Source organism: Sander lucioperca, chromosome 8 (genome assembly GCF_008315115.2).
Source record: "Sander lucioperca isolate FBNREF2018 chromosome 8, SLUC_FBN_1.2, whole genome shotgun sequence".
Lineage (NCBI taxonomy): Eukaryota > Metazoa > Chordata > Actinopteri > Perciformes > Percidae > Sander > Sander lucioperca.
Window position 1 is genome coordinate 9,481,916 of NC_050180.1, and position 17,500 is coordinate 9,499,415.

Consider the following 17,500-nt stretch of genomic DNA (forward strand, 5'->3'; position numbering starts at 1 on the left):
AGAGTAAGCAAAGAGAGAGACAGATATAGGGAGGGAGCTTGAGGGGAAGACCAGGTAGTGATGTCAAATAGAGGGATAAAGAGGAGAAATGAGTGACAGCAGACAGAGAGTGGAAGAGGTACAGGAGCGATTGAGTTCGTAGTGGCAAAGGACAAGCAGATCGTTCATCTTGCCACCCATGGAGCAGCTGACCCAGAGCAGCTGAATGGCTGCAGTACGCCGCTCAGCATTTCTATACTAACAGAAAACAAATAAGAGTCAGTATTGTTGTTTCTGTTGGAAAAAATCCAGTTTGCTGTCCACGTACTTAAAGCCCCGCTCCAGCCAGTATAACTTCTTGTTTAATGTTTTTTTCTCAAACAGAGAATGGTTGTGTGTATAATAGTTGGACGTGATATATTACCATGGCAACCAGATTGTAGCAACAGCATCTTGGAAAACAGTAATATGGCACTCAATTTGATGGATTTACTGTTTACCAGACCACAAATGTGACAAGGATTAACACATCACAGACTCTCTTGTTTTCCGTCTCCTCTTGGCGAGGCGGCCATCTGGCTGCTGCAGCTGCACCGAGGAGCCACAGCGCCGCACGCAGGCCATAGAACACCGCAGCACAGACATGTTGCCGAGGTCCGTCGTTTGTGGTGCACCGTGCACGGCGGGACCATAAAGAAGAGAGCGAGAGAGAGACAGTCGGTGTGTTGTGCTGTTTCTACCTGTGGGGTTTTGTGTAATCACTGCATTGATAGCAGCCTTTCACAGCATACACAAATGTAATTTTGAAAAAATGACACACTAACCTAAGGTGGAGGAAACTAGAAAAATAAAATGAAGACCCCCATTAAGCTAATGCTTCTATAGTCTCACGTCATATTCCCGTTTTTAGCAACAACCTCCTTTTTTTAGTAACTTTGAGCACAAAAATAAGTTATTTGGCAAAGTGGTTAGTTTTGTTCATTGTCAGGAAATGATTCAAAATATAGAATTGCATAAAAAGTCCAAATACATTGGACAATGTTGGACAGTTCTACATCATTTAATAGCCTTGATACACAGTAGGTTTAGATTTGATGTTAAGTTGGGCTATCTAACGGTGCACGTATTGTTCTACAACCACTTTTGAATTACAATATGCTTTTGACAGCATTTAATTCAGGAGAAAAGAAACCACTGAAGCCTTTGATTGAATCAATTTTACCTATACCTTGCAGGCTGTGCATTCATTCCTTAACAATAAAATGTATGAAATATTTGTCTAACAATAGATTCTAGAGGAGGTATTTTATGCAGTTCCAGCAGGGAAAACAAAAGGGTAGATGCTTACTGCGCATGCCACCTGCTAAATGCACATCATTCCCTGGAGAATTCATTCACAGTTTACACAAGTTCCTTTTGGCAGTTTTGGGATAATTTCTTTTCTCCACTATGGAATCATAGTATCCTCTTGTGAGCACCCACTCATGCTAGGCTGGTATGAAAAGAAGCAAACCCCTCCACTGAACTCAACCCAGTCAAAGCCTTGTCTCATGTCCATCCGTTGATGAAAACTGGCAATCAGACAGTTTCAGAGTGAGTAACATGGAAGACAGAGGGAATGTGGTTGTCAAACATAAGATTACGAGTATGCAGCAATTAGTCCACACACACACACACACACACACACACACACACACACACACACACACACACACACACGAGACAAAGGTTTAATTTGCACTAAATTTTCAACCACCTCTCTGTGAGACAGCCAAGGCTACGATGGTGAGTGCCCGTGTGTGTAAAATTATCCTAGCTGAAGAACCAGAAATAGATTTTTCTTTCAGCAATCTTCAATAACAGTGACTCAGGATGTTTTGCTGAATGAACAGCCTGCAGAAAAGATGTCCTGCGGCACTCAGACACTGACCAGATCATGTACTGTAGGTGTGTGTGAAGTCAGAGATATGGTATGAAAAGGTTGACAGATGCTGGCAAGCATTTATTTTAAGCAAACAATAACCATTTGACCTCGGCTACAAAAAAACACCTTATCACTGCTTCAGTAGAGGACTGTGTGGGCTTTCTGACATGTTGCAGTGTGACGGCATGTCCTTCCTGGATGCATCTGTGGTGCATGTCATATTTTCTAATATTATTATCTGGTTGTGAAGTGACTTAGGCCGGCCACACACTGGCTGCGTGGCGTGAGCGTGGCGTTTCTGTTGCGTGTCAGCTGCGTGGCGGCTGCATGGATTTTTCTATGTCTTTACACACCAGAAACGTGTCTGACGCGGCGCTGCTGCTGCTAGCCTTGTCTGTACACATGTATGTTTCCCATTGATTTACTGCACTCAAGCAGTAGTATACTTCATGTTAAACAACAACATCGGCAGTATTGACGGCAAAATAGGCTACAGAATATTTTGTTCTGTATTGGCAGGTGCAATATTTGAAAATCAATAATTATTTATTATTTTTTTAATTTACATTTATATCTGCATTTCTGTCCAAACCTAGAGACTTTCAAACATCAACATGTCATTTGTTAATATGTATTCATGTCAAAATGACATATAAACATCTTTTCCTATTCTATTTACCTGGAAACGCTTCCAACACGCTTGCGTGTCGCGTGAAAAATAGGCGTCGGTTCTATTTCTAGCATGCGCACGTTTTCGGACATGCATGTCACGCAGGCAGTGTGCAAGCTCTAACCTGTTAACATGAAATACATGAAATAAAAACGGACACGCCACGCAGCTGACACGCTCACGCAATGCAGCCAGAGTGTGGCCCGCCTTAGCACTGAAGATTTTTCATTGTTTAATCTCTCAGCTCACTTATTGCATAGAAACAAAACAGTAAAAACGATCCCAGATGAAATTCAAGCTGTCAATTGTCCCCATCTGGTGCTCGACTCCACTGCCTAAACAGCTGTAGCCCTGAAAGCACATACTGTACAGCAGCAGCCTCTCACTCAGCACAAGCACACACTATATGATATCAAGATCAGAGCAAAAACAGCACATTGGAAGTGTTATTTGCACCTCCGTAGTTGCTAAGCTGTTATTGCTTCTCCAGTATGACAGGTACTGCCAGATTATGTTAACAGTACAAGTTACCAGTATTTGTTGCACACATGGGTTGGTTTTTAATTAAATTCACAGCAATAGTTGGACAGAAATTGTTACTTCCCTCAACCAACCTGGTGAACAAAGTGCTAATGGTTTTATTGATAGTGAGCAACTGGGAACACATTCCCATCTTCATCTTTTTACTTAAAGTGCTCATATTATGCTTTTGGGCTTTTTCCCCTTTCCTTTATTGTGTTATATAAGTATAAGTCCTCTGGGAGGCCCGGGAAAATCGTTTTTAACTGCTCTTTAATGTTTTATGTAAAGCACTTTGAATTGCCCTGTTGCTGAATATATCTGATATATCTTTTTGTGCACGTTATAGGTTTACAAAGTGAAAAAGCCCAAAGTCCACCCCAAAGGGACTTACCATCTCCAACAGAAAACACTGTTCACAAACTGCTCCAAACAGCTCTATTGTAGTCCAGCTTTTACTTCAGTGACGAACGTGCGTCACTTTGTAACACACGTTATAATGCTCGCCTAGCTGCTAGCATGGCACTCCCTCATACTCTGCAACTAACAAGCTAGCAGTATTTACTTTGCATGTGCGAGTCCCAACAAAGATGGAACAGAAGTGAGATGCCTCACTCTGTAGCTAAAACAGAGAGCTCAACACACAGGGTGAAAAGAGGAGCTGCAGCAATGTGCAGTACAATGTGTTTTCTGAAAATTAAACCACATGAACCTATTCTGGTACAACCTCTAAATACAATTATGAACCTGAAAATGAGCATAATATGAGCACTTTAATCTATGTATGTGTTTTCAGTGGGTCAAGGAAAGAGATCATCATCATTGCTGTAACGTTGGAAGATAAATATGGCTGGTTTATTTTTACGAATGCTGTTCCCTCATTGCTACATGTGTATACTTTGTAGTTTGGTTTACAATGTTTGGTGTGCTTGACAAAGTGCAGTGTAAAGGCAAACTAAACCATATGAAAAATGCAACACTGTAACAACTTCACCCCAAATCGCACCAAAGCTACCAAGCAATAAGTGTAAAAGCGTGTCTTAATATTATCTCTGATGAATGATTGCAACATATGGTCATTACACAGCCTGTGTCTAAAATTTGCTTGCTGTAGCTGACCTACACGTGTACCTTTTTAAAAGAAGTACAAACAAGAGATGCACTTAAAGCTATAGTGCGTAGTTTCTGTCTCCCCCATTAGGAATTCTAAGTAATGACAATAAAACTGTCGGCGCGTCCACATGATACAAGCCTTCCGTGATCGCGAACCCCCCCACCCCTCCTCCACACAGTTGCTAGCAGCCAAGGAGGACACGGAGGATTAAAAAAAACAGACTCTTCAGAAGTCATTATCTTCACTCGAGTTTCTGCGTGGGAAAGTCAACGGACGCCACCACGTTCTAAACATAGCCATACTGACGAAAACAAATAGAGTTGTGTGGAGCTGATAGTCTTAATTAGCTTTGTATCAACTCATTTGGCAATGGCTTGAATGTAACGGACGTTCGTTAATATCAAAAAGTTATGCACTAAAGCTTTAAACAAATATAATCTATTTAAAGTAAACGTAACTTGGATAAAGAATAGGGTGTGGAAGTCAGCAACAATGGCCTCCATGCACTGCTTTCAACAATGAATGCAAAGCCAAAATGGGGTCATTGTGGTGCCAAAATAAATAAAATATGAGCAAAAAATGCAGGCTGGCTCTATCGAACATTTCAATAGCACATCCATTTATTGCTTTTAGCAATAAAAAGCAACACTTGTATAATGTGAGTTACAGTTGGCCCCATGTGCCAAAATGAGAAGGAGGGAAAATGCAGGGTAGATGCCAGCTAGAAAGTGTGAGAAAGTGAGATAATGGCCTAGCTTCCATAGTTTAAAGGGTTCATGGCTACATCAGCCATTTACAACTTTCTGTATTCAACCAGGGCAGCCCATTAGACACAGTGGGAAGGATGTTATAAAAGTTATTGTTAAGATTTTTTTATTTAACTTTTTGAAGCGGTTGAAAATGAGATGAGATATCAACCAATGTCCAAAAAAGTTTGTGCTCTCTCTTTACAAAGTAATAGCACACTATATTTATGCTCATTTCTAAAGACGTTTGTAGATGACATCACCTAGCAACAAAGTGGTGGCAAGTATTTAGAGCATGATTTGTGCTATTAGATGTAAATACACACAGATTCATGTTTGCTCCTGTATTAAGTTACTCATAACCACTTATTGTAGTGCTAATTAAATGATTTCAATAAAAGCAAATACACTGGAGCATGCTTAAAACCAACTTTGTTCTTTATATGGATGGGTATGGATTAGTTGGATCAAACAAAATATGGCCAATCCATACAGACCAATATAATCTGTTGCCTATCTTTTCCTCTTACTCACCCAAGATGCAGAGATGCCGGTAATAGAAAGTGACAGCACAGAATCAAAATAGATGGAAATAGTTGCAGGTCCTGACTCAAACCTCATTCATTTTTAAGCAAGATGAACAAAATGATGTATTGAGTGCAGAGTTGTTTGAATGAGTGAAACTGGGCTGCAGCTACTCTGCATGAATGTGGGTTAGCGCGCAGTGAACAAGATTCTTCAAACAGAGCTATAAAAATCACTTGAGTACATTCTCAAAGCAAGAGGCTGTTCTGACAAAGTAATATGTAGAGTGTTTCAAAACAGATGTTTGAATGTAAACAGATGCTCAGTAAGGACTGTGATGGGACATGAATCTGAATCTGCTTCATGAAAAGGGAGCATGGTAGGATTGTAGAAGACTTTTGTCATCACATGGTCATAATGTGACACCTTCCTTGCTATATACTGTAGCTTGATGTCATGTTCTATTTTTGTGTTTTGGTTTTGATTTAACTACAGTTTCACCTCAGTGAATCTCCTCAGCTACCAATCACTACTGAGTCCAATAATACATCACACAGTGTTTTCAACTAAGAAGCCCATCAGTGCCTTCTGTGCTCGTGTTACCACGGTGAATGATGATTAAACAGGAGGCCCGTTGCCATGACAGGACTGCTTGTCACAGTCTGCATCCAGAAACTCCAGATCTGCCTCTTTTCAAGGATGTATTACCAGAAAAAACATACATAAATACAAACACAAATCATAACTGATTTGGAGAAGCACCTAGAAACACTGTTTACCCCCGTATATTATCTACTGACATAATAAGTACTATGTTTCAATATCAGGAGAAGTGGCTTCGGTAACAAGTCTAACAGGCATACTTTGTCAATGATGGTTTACTGGCCATTGCTGGCTTTAAACTAGCTGTAGAATACTATTGTGCTGTAAATGGGAAACAAGTTTTTCCGCTGTGAATGGAATGGTAATTGCTCCGTAGGATTTTTCTCTATGATATTATGTGTGGATTCCTATTAACTTCTACAGTATTATGAGCGGGGGGAATACACCATGACGTCCCACGAAGATTAGAATTTTGATGAAATGTAATGCTCTGATAATCTTCACAGCTGTAGCTTGTTTTTACCTAACAGCATTGTTAGCACACTTCTAACGCTGAATAAATAAACCAGAAAAGTATTTCATCAAAACCTTTTATACTTCTTACAATCTTGTGAGCGATCCGCTGAGGTGTTTTCTTGTCTCTTCAACAACCTGCCGCCATGTAACGGGGATAAGCCGATAAGTCTGGAAGGATTCAATTAGGTGACAAAAAAGGTAGATACTGTGATATATACGACTCACTGTGACTCTGAAGTCCCCAATTAGCAGCTGGCGATGGATTTTCAGGTCTATTATGTTACACGTCCTAATGAGACAGAAGCAGGGAAACAGACTGAGAAAGACACTCATTTTAACACTGAGGATAGAATGACGCAAGATAAACTACTGAATTGTTCTCCTTTAACACAAGTCACGAGTGTGAATGAATATTTACAGGACTGGCTGTCTTGCTCATTTTTAAATGTCAGTATCCAACCCAGATTATGGCTGTAGCCTCTAATTTGACATAATAATGAAACTGTGGTGCACTCGAGAACATTTTGGAAAATGGTATAATACAGATTTTAAAAATGATGCAGTGTAAAGGTGGTGCATACAGAGCCCCGGAGGTGACATGGAGGAAAAAAAAAAATCGATGTACTGGGGGCAAACACTAACTCGAGATCTCGACTTTCAAACTCGACATCTCGAGTTTGTGACGGAGAAAAGAAAAAAAACCCGAAAAAAAAACGAAGAAAAAAATAAATAAATAAATAAAATCACGTACTGGGGGAAAACACTAAACTCGAGATCTCGACTTTCAAACTCGAGATCTCGACTTTCAAAGTGATCCAGTCCAGATGTCAGCGGGAGGCGGAGATTTCCGGCCGGGGGCAGCGTGTTCTCCCCCGGGCAGAAACACAGCTTCGCCTCGTTGCTGCACCGGTCCCAGCTAATCCAGATAGCAGCGGGAGGCGGAGATTTCCGCGGCCGGCTGCAGCGTGTCCTCCCCTGGGCAGGAACACAGCTTCGCCTAGCTGCTGTGCCGGTCCCCCGGTCATGTCCGCCAGACTCCCCTTAAGAAACCTGTGATTTAAACTTCAGCAGCCTGTGAGAGTCCGCTCTGCTCAATCCTGGTACTGGTTCTCCCGGGCTTCCCTTCCTTCCAGCGGGCCCAGCAGTACGGCCTGGGGCTCCAGCTGCGTGGTGTCGGTTTTGGCTCCCAGGAAGCAGGCAGTGAGCTCCAGATCCTGCAGCCAGAAACGGACTCTGCAGCCCCGCACCGCAATAGCTCCTCTCCTTCCGCCTGCCACCGGCAAAGGCAATGGAACTTTCCACCAAAATCGACATACAGGTCGTCTTGGACTACGTGGAAGATCCTCCCGATCACCACTGTGTCTTTGTCCGGTCCCATCTGGATCAGCAGGGACTGGCGCAGCAGCGAGACAAAGCTGCCGGCGGCAGCGTCTCTTCCCCCGGGCAGGAACACAGCTGCCCCCCGGGGCAGTAGAGTCCGTTTGCAGCTGCAGGATCTGGAGCTCACTGCCTGCTTCCTGGGAGCCAAAACCGACACCATGCAGCTGGAGCCTCAGGCCGTACTGCTGGGCCCGCTGGAAGGAAGGGAAGCCCGGGAGAACCAGTACCAGGATGGGCCAAATTCTCTGGGCGGGCAAAGCAGAGAAAGGGGAGGTAACCTTGCTCCTTATGAGGTCATAAGGAGAAGATTCCAGATTGGCCCATCTGAGCTTTCATTTTCTCAAAGGCAGAGCAGGATACCCAGGGCTCGGTTTACACCTATCGCCATTTCTAGCCACTGGGGGACCATAGGCAGACTGGGGGAACTCATATTAATGTTAAAAATCCTCCAAAGTGAAATTTTCATGCCATGGGACCTTTAACTAAGCAGTTGTGTTGCCTAAACATAACCAAGTACTTTTTGTGCCTAAACCCAACCGAACATCGACCATTTCACAACGTTAACAGTGTTTTAAACAGCGACCGTTACATTTAGGTATGAGGACAGAAAACGCTCCTGTGTCTCGTATTTAAGGGCACTGATTATGAAATGCTCCTATTATAGGGTAGGAACAAACAACCTATGTGGTCGTATGTATGGAGGACGTTTTGAGCCGCTGAGAATTTGCCCATCTGTAGTCTCGCATTGCCAGACCTTCCTCCACAGTGCTGCGGAGGAGGGTCTGGCTAGTCCACACAGCATTCCGGGATGGGAGAAAAACGTGCTCTGGTTTATTGGCATTTCTTTAAACCAATCACAATCATCTTGGGGGAGGCGCTAAGTGCCGGGCTCAATGACGGTGCCTCTGCAAAATAGCCTCGGGAAGGAACTTGTTTTGGTGGAACGTGTGTACGTTCAAATGTTGTTTAAGTCGTGCAACAGAAAACTTAGATTGGACAGATAGTCTAGCTAGCTGTCTGGATTTACCCTGCAGAGATCTGAGGAGCAGTTAACCACAGTCCTCATAAATCCACCGGAGTTTAGAGTGCCAACACAAAGAAAGCAGAAGGTAACGGACATCCGGCCGAAAAAGAGGGACGTCCGGCTGACTATAATATTTATTTCAACTCATGCAGTTTTAAAACAAAACATCGGGGTAATTGGTGTTTGACAGCTGAAATAATCCTTGTACTTCCCACTAATAGTAGCCTAAATCATGTGTATGTGTGTGTACTATTGTCTGCCCAATTATGTATGTGTCTCGGGCACCTCTCTCTGTCTGCGTGACTCAATTTGATTATGCAGAACACAGAGCTTCTCCACAGAGCTCATTATTACACTGGGGGAAATGTGATGTCATTTAGTTATGACTGAAGCTTTCACAAACAAAACACTATCTGCCTCACTCCCTCATCTTTATATACAGTACTTCACACATATGCATAGAATGTCACATTCATGCATATGAGGATGCACAGGCATAACAATGTAATGTAAATCACAGATGTGCAAAACACACCTCACAGACAAAGGTGCAGATTGCAGGTGCAGATTGGGTATTTAAACTGTAGAAATTACATTTGAATTGTTTTGTCTAACTAACTGGATACAAGGTAACTGTCCATTTTAATACTGATGTCTTTGAAAGTATGTTATTTGTATGGTTCAGTGTATTCCTGTAGCCCGTGTATTTAATGCCTGTCTGCTAACCAAATTTCCTTTGGGATAAGTTGAAGTTGAAATTGCAGGCTTTAAGAGTTTGTGTCAGAGTATTTCGGAGAAAAAGCTGTCAAGGTGATGTTCTGAAGATAAGGTTGAATGCTTGTTTATGAGTCAGCATGGGAATTCTCCCCATTATTTCACATACTAGCTCCTCGAAATGACAGCAATATAAGAGAAATAAATAGAATCTGAAATAGAAATTATAAAGTTTGACGTCGCAAGAGTGTGTGCTCCATGTAACCTGCCAAACAATGCATTGAATGTAAACCAAGCCCTGTGTGAGCATTTTGATGAACTAAAAGTGATACTAAAACTCTCTTTTGATTGAATTTAGCTAGCTTTACTGAGAGACTGCAGGCAACAAGCATCATCTTACAAGCTAAGAACGTTAACTTTCCTAACAGGAAAAGCTACTAGATAAACAATATGGCTGCATAACATTTCCCTAAACATTTTTGCTGTATTTCTGTAATACTAAAAGTGATCTGGACTTGCCATTTGCCTTTTTTCGCTGAGTTGGGAACTGTTCAGCCTTTTCATTTTAACAAGGAAATGCATATGCAGTTTCTGCAGCATATAAGAAAAAATGTTCTCAGGCTGAGGTGTCGTGGGAAATTGACAGATAGTGATGCAAAGAGATGCTGCTGAATTACTGTAGCTCTAGTGCATATATAAGCAGTGGTGGAATGTAACAAAGTACAAATACTTCGTTACTGTACTTAAGTACATTTTTCACGTATCTGTACTTTACTTAAGTACAATCAATAGTGCATACTTTTGACTTTTACTATGTTACATTTTGCAGCAATTATCTATACTTTCTACTCCACTACATTTCTACAACGTTCCGTTACATTTTCGTTACATTTTCAAATCAGTTTTTCCCCCTGCCAAACGTCTTCCTGACTGTCACACGTTTGCAGTCCGCAGGGAAGCCTTCAGCAGCGGCTGTCCAGCTTACCAGAGTAATTCCCGGTGCCACTCGCGATATTACGAATCCCACTATGGCCACGCCAAGCATTCAAGCGTCAATAGCATTTATTGGCCAGGCGCATACCGCTCCCGGTACTACCGCTGCTCCTGTTACTGCTGCTGCTACTCCCGATACTCTGCTTGGTCATATGTGAAGCATCCGTTCACATAGGGTTAATATACAACCCGTATATTTATCTTAAAAACACTCCTGGTCCTCCTCAGCTGTGAAGCCACATACTTGTTGTCCAAGCCCGTGTGTTCTCGCTAAATAAATGTGTCCAGCATTCACTCTCCCGTGGGAAAAAATGCAAAGTCGAGCTTCATGCAGATCACCCTGATAACCAGAATTGTAAGTCAGAATGTAAACTGGGCCACAGATAGTAAGCACAATTACATTAACCTAAAACTAACTTAATTAAAATGCCATAGCCCATACTGTTTTTTTAATTATTAGAATATAGACATTAAGAGAATAAATTGTTATGCAAGTACTTTTACTTTTAATACTTAAAGTACATTTAAAATCAGGTTTTACTTTTACTTAAGTAGGGTTGTCATTGTTGTATTGTTCTACTTTTACTAAAGTAAATATATCTTTGTTATTTGTACTTTTACTTTTAAGTACTGAGATTCAGTACTTCCTCCACCACTGTATATAAGATTAATAAAGATAAAAAGACAGAGAAAGAGAGAGGTAGTGTAGTGACTCGGGTGTCTCGCAGAACTCACTGCAGGGCTAAAACAGTCAGTCAGACACAGGAAATCCATTCTGTCATATACTGTAAGCTAAATATTATGTCACGAGTACCAGGAGGATTTGTTGTGTGTGTGTGTGTGTGTGTGTGTGTGTGTGTATGGCGTTATATATGTGTCACATTCCTGAGCGAGTAATTGTATGTTTTGAGCACAGATAACTATATTTTGCAAGCGCATTACATTGCATTTTGAACAGAAATGTACACTCGCAAAAAATAGTTCAGTTTGAGTAAACAAAAACCTAATTCGGGCACAATAAATGTATTTGCATGTCTTTCTCTGCTCGCAGGTAGACGCTGCTGCGCTCCGGTCATGTCTCCCTCGCTCTCAACCTCTTCTCTCTACGCGCTCAACTCTAGACACGCTCGCTCAGATTTTCACAGCGTTACAAGTGTGCCACAAAACCAACCAATCGCAGAATCAAAAGGTCAATTCTGATTGGCTGTTCGTCTCCAATTAGATCGCAAGTAGCAGGAAACAAAAATCTAGGAGGAACAGTCTTTTTCAGTTAACACCTGTTGGTACAGCAAATACTGACTGCAGTGGAGCTGTTCGACTAATGTTACTGGATTAAAACACATTTCGGTTAGTATTTTGTATTATTGACTTATATCACAGAAATGTCTTAATATTTGTGTGTACTATAATGCCATTGTTTTGTTTGACTTATATCTCCTTGTGTGTTTAACGTTAGTTTGACTCATCCTTCACAAGCAATCTAGCTCACACACTGCAGGCCTCGCAGCACTGTAACTAGCTAAGTTAGCTAGGTCTCGCAATGCGAGACTGAACAGCAGTAGACCTGTCACACTATAGCCACATGTAGCTAAGTAGTTTTTAACACTTTGGTTACATTACCGTATTTTATTAACCTGAATTATGTTGCTATATTAGCTTGCGAAGGAGCTATCCGTTGCTAACGCAAATTTATCTCAAAAAGCAGAAACGTTAGCTAACTACTGCCAAGATATGATTTCAGTAGAGACCAGAGAGGTGTTGTAAGACTCGTCAAGTGTTGTCATGTGTTTACACTGTCTTACAATGAAACCATATCTTGGCAGTAACATTAGTTAGCTACTGCTTTTTGACATAAATTAGCTATCTAACGTTAGCGTTAGCAACGGATAGCTACTTTGCAAGCCAATAAAATATAGCCATGGCAAACAGAATTAAGGTTAATAAAACACGATAACTATGTAACCAGTATTACAAACTTCTTACAAGTGGCTGGTTTGTGACGTTTTAGGTGTGTTCGGATGAATACGTTGGATGCATAGCTGGACTTTATCCATGCTGGGCTAATGTTAGATTGCTTGTGAAGGATAACGTTAGTCACACGGAGATATGTAATTCAAACAACGGTATTGTGATTAACACAACTATTAAGGCATGTCTGTAATATACAATATACAAAATCGACATACAGGTCGTCTTGGACTACGTGGAAGATCCTCCCGATCACCACTGTGTCTTTGTCCGGTCCCATCTGGATCAGCAGGGACTGGCGCAGCAGCGAGACAAAGCTGCCGGCGGCAGCGTCTCTTCCCCCGGGCAGGAACACAGGATCTACAGTATCTAAATACTGTAGATCAGTGCTTTCCAACCCTTTTGGTCTGAGTTTCCCCCACAGCCCTGTCATATAAACTCACATACCCCGCCCTATCAATTCCCAATGTGTTCACACTATTTATTATATTAAAGTGAATATTCTTACATTTTCATGCAATTGAACTGTAAACATTTAGGTTGGTTTGGTCAGAAATTCTACTAGCTAGCTAGGCCTTTTACTTGAAGTGTGGTTAATGTTTCAAAAGTCATCCATTACTTTTAGCTAATCATTTCAACTGTTAGCTAAGTCAGTAGGCCACTTTTAGCTGTTTTTTCTACCATTGATTACTTCGCTATATGTTTAAACATATGTGTTGAGCTGTTTTAGCTGATGTATTGTTTTAAATCAATCATAATTCAATTATTATTTTAATTAGTTAAGCTGCTCCACAATCTTTCCAAGTACCCACTGGCTACAGCAGAGATACCCCTTGCTGGGGCATCACGGCAGGTGTTGCGTTAAAGACTGTTTCCCTGTAGATGTCTTTCCTGCTACTTGCGATCTAATTGGAGACGAACAGCCAATCAGAATTGACCTTTTGATTCTGCGATTGGTTGGTTTTGTGGCACACTTGTAACGCTGTGACAATCTGAGGGAGCGTGTCTAGAGTTGAGCGAGGGAGACATGACCGGAGCGCAGCAGCGTCTACCTGCGACCAGAGAAAGACATGCAAATACATTTATTGTGCACGAAATAGGTTTTTGTTTACTCAAACTGAATTATTTTTTGCGAGTGTTAATTTCTGTTCAAAATGCAATGTAATGCGCTTGCAAAATATAGTTCTCTGTGCTCAAAACATACAATTACTCGCTCAGGAATGTGACACATATATAACGCCATATGTGTGTGTGTGTGTGTGTGTGTGGTCATGTGCCTGTTCATTTGGTCTCCACAGACCTGTATGGACCTTATGTAGTGAAGACTGTGCATCTCTAGTTTGTGTCTCAGTAGCCAATCCGGTGCTGACAGGTCAGAACAGTTAGGCAGCAGTAGTTCCACCCACACCTCAGTGAAACTGCTTAAACACTTCGTACTGGAGTTAAACGCAGCAGCTGTCTACTTTGGGATAATGAATCTGTATGATTTCTGCTAATTATTGCTCACTGTGTTCCAGCCAGTGAGTGCTGGAAGTCTTGAAACGTATCAAAGCATATAAATTAGTTAGGTAAACCGTAAACAGTGGGGAGATTTTTTGTAATGCTCCTGCCAGCCGGGGCTCTGTTGGACCCAGAGGAAGCACTCACAACATTATACTGTGTGCTATACTGCACAATTGTTTGTTATAATGAAATTGGGAAGTGAAGGGCTGGCAATGTAATAATGTAAAAATGGTTGTATAGGTTTTCATACTTTTTTTGAAGCGCTTTAAAAAGGAAAGGGGGGGATAAAAAGGTAAACCGAATTCAGCTGCAGTCATGCAGTCAATGAGAAGGATTTTCACCTAATGTTTATTAGTTATATAATGCCAGATGCAACTAAAAGCATAAATAAGTAGTAAAAGAGAGTATAGTAACACAATGTCTACACCAGACATGTTTCGGCTGCATCGCATGAGTCTGAGGGAACAGAATGGCTTCAGTTTCAATCAATTCATTCTAAACCATAGACTGTTAATATTAATGGACAGAGCGTGTGTGACGTCACCCATTGGTTTGTGGAGATCTGCTGTGAGTCATTGAGTTTGCCGTTACTGGCGCAGCCATCCTGGTTTCTGATGTGACGATTTTAGACGAGAGGGAGGAGTGAGGGAGGAGCCATAGACTGTTGGGCGGTATCTGACTGTGACGTTAGCTGAGAGTTGGCAACGCTGCTTACACTCTACGTTACCTTACACACTTTCACTGGCAATCTGGATGCAACTGCTGCTGAAAGATAGCCTACATAATTCAAGGTTAGATTTAGCTTCGCTAGGTTTTAAATATATTTTTGTCCCATAGTTATTACATATAAGACAGTCCGCGAACTGTCAATCACATCATAGCCACACCCTAAAACACCCCCTGCTTTATCGTCGATTTTAAAATCAATAAGACCATTATTCAAAAAATGAACATCATTCTGTATTGCAGAAGACTCAAAACTAGCGCTTGAGACCATAAACTCATTATGAAAATGTTTACTGAGGTAATAAATCAAGTGAGAAGTGGGTCACTTTCTCATAGACTTCTACAGAAACCAAACTCCTTTTGCAACCGCACGTGTCGCTCCCTGCTGGAATTCAGATAGAATACAGGTTTAAGGCACTTCAGCATTTGCAGCACTTCGCTGAACCGGATGCTTTGTCCATTAATATTAACAGTCTATGGTCTAAATCAGAAACGGCTTTCACTTTACTCAATGTGTAGGCACCTAACTGCAACACTTGTAAACCTTGTTTTCAATGCTTTAAAGGTCCCATGGCATGAAAATGTCACTTTTATGAGGTTTTTTAACATTAATATGTGTTCCCCCAGCCTGCCTATGGTCCCCCAGTGGCTAGAAATTGCGATAGGTGTAAACCAAGCCCTGGGTATCCTGCTCTGCCTTTTGAGAAAATGAAAGCTCAGATGGGCCAATCTGGAATCTTCTCCTTATGAGGTCATAAGGAGCAAGGTTACCTCGTCTTTCTCTGCTTTGCCCGCCCGAAGAATTTGGCCCACCCATGAGAGAGGGACATCAAGGCTTTCAAACGAGCAAAGTGGCAGTTAGTCAAGGCCACACCCCCACCCTCCACCTTGCCCCCCCCCCCTCTCTCCTCCTCAATAGCTACAGACACAGTAATGGCACATACTAAGGAAAGCTCATTGTGGACTGACTCTAGTGGCTGTAATTCTGCACCAAGGCTAAATTTCGGGAAAGAGACTTCAGATACAGTATTAGGGGACCACTAAGGCCTATATAAAAGCATCCAAAGAGCACCATGTCATAGGACCTTTAACTACAGGGATTGTTTTATTGGGCTGTGAACAGTCCTGAAACATCTCTCGCTGCATGACAGATCCCCTTTAGAGACTGATGGAAGACTGCTGATAGTGTGCTGCTGAAGTGCTGCTATACTGAAGATATGAATCCGGTGTAGACAAAACAGACCAAGTTGTTTTGGGTCTGTTTCAGCTAGTAGTGTGGCCTGCTGCAAAAACAGTGACACAAATTAAGTGCTAGGCTAGTTGACAAAACAATCTTAACTCAAATTCCACTTGTTCTGAAGCTTTAAATGCCATCATCACACAGTCCGCATCAGCAGAATATGCTCAGTTTTAAGATTAGATGCTTAAACTTTGAGTGATTCTGAGCACCTCTACAGCTTCTCATTCATCCAGCTGTCACGTAATTCTTTTTCCAAGGACCAGTTGGTTAAATTTAGGTGGAGTTTCCACAATTGCACCTATTTTGTTTTGAAGTGGACTTCTGCCCTCACGTGGTCCAGCTGCAGCAAAGAATGGCCAAATTGGCATCAAAAACACAAACAATAAGAGAAAAGAACCATTCTGTAAGGTGCAGTTTTGCCAGTTGGAAACTAGCTCAGTGTTGGCAGAGGCCTGGGCTCTAACAAGTTCCTTTTAGTGAGAGATTGTATCTTTGAAGCACATTGACACCCTGATTTGGAATGGGTAGAGAAAACATTTTATAAGTATTTGAAAGCCTTTTGTCTTGGAATAAAGAGCAATGATTTAAGACAACATTTCAAACAAAACGTCTTGGCGTGATTAATGTAGAAAATCTTCCTCAATGAAATTGCATCATTTAGGATGACTGCTGCAGGTGTTTAAGATCTGAGAGGTCTTAGTATTAAGAATGAGTCTTTGTGTCAGCTTTTCTTTACTACAACTTGGCAGTTACATTTTCCAATTAAATGGCTTCTTTACAAATAAAATTGAACCAGCTAATTCTTCTATGATATTGTTGAAGCCATAACTGCACATTGCATTTGCACATGGAGTAGAATTGGAGTATGATCCACAGGGATTCAATTAGATGTTTGTTATATTGTAACCAGAATACTTCTATTTTGTGCATCTAAGACGATGCACAGCCCTGCTGAGGGTATTTTAGTGTTATATTTTGGGATTATTTAGATAGAAGATTTATCATCTTTGGGAAATCTGCTTTTAAATAAGACAAATGTAAAAGTTAGGGCAAGTAGGACAATTAAAACTCTTGATGTATGAAGCCACTGCCTTTCTTTGTTCTGCCATTGAACTAAAAGTCCTGCGTGCCTAAAAGCCTGGATCCTAGTGTGTGAACTACTACTGAAACCAGCTACAATAAACCACAGTCATTTTTGTAAGATTATCTTTCAGACAAATCATCCGGTCACATGATCCACTCATCAAATTCTGAGAGAAACTAATACCTGCGCTCCGCTGAAGTACAGCTCTGGCTGTTGCAGTGATGTAGCGGAGCACGACCACAGCGGCAGAGACCTTGGCAGGATATTTTGTG

The 17,500-nt window shown here is 41.5% G+C and overlaps 1 protein-coding gene and 1 pseudogene across 2 annotated transcripts in view; one reads left to right on the plus strand and one right to left on the minus strand.

Annotated features, from left to right (window-relative positions):
* Positions 1-17,500, plus strand: part of tmem163a (transmembrane protein 163a) — an 80,591-nt gene that overhangs the window by 26,462 nt on the left and 36,629 nt on the right. The window lies entirely within an intron of this gene.
* Positions 7,632-13,108, minus strand: LOC116044622 (annotated as a pseudogene).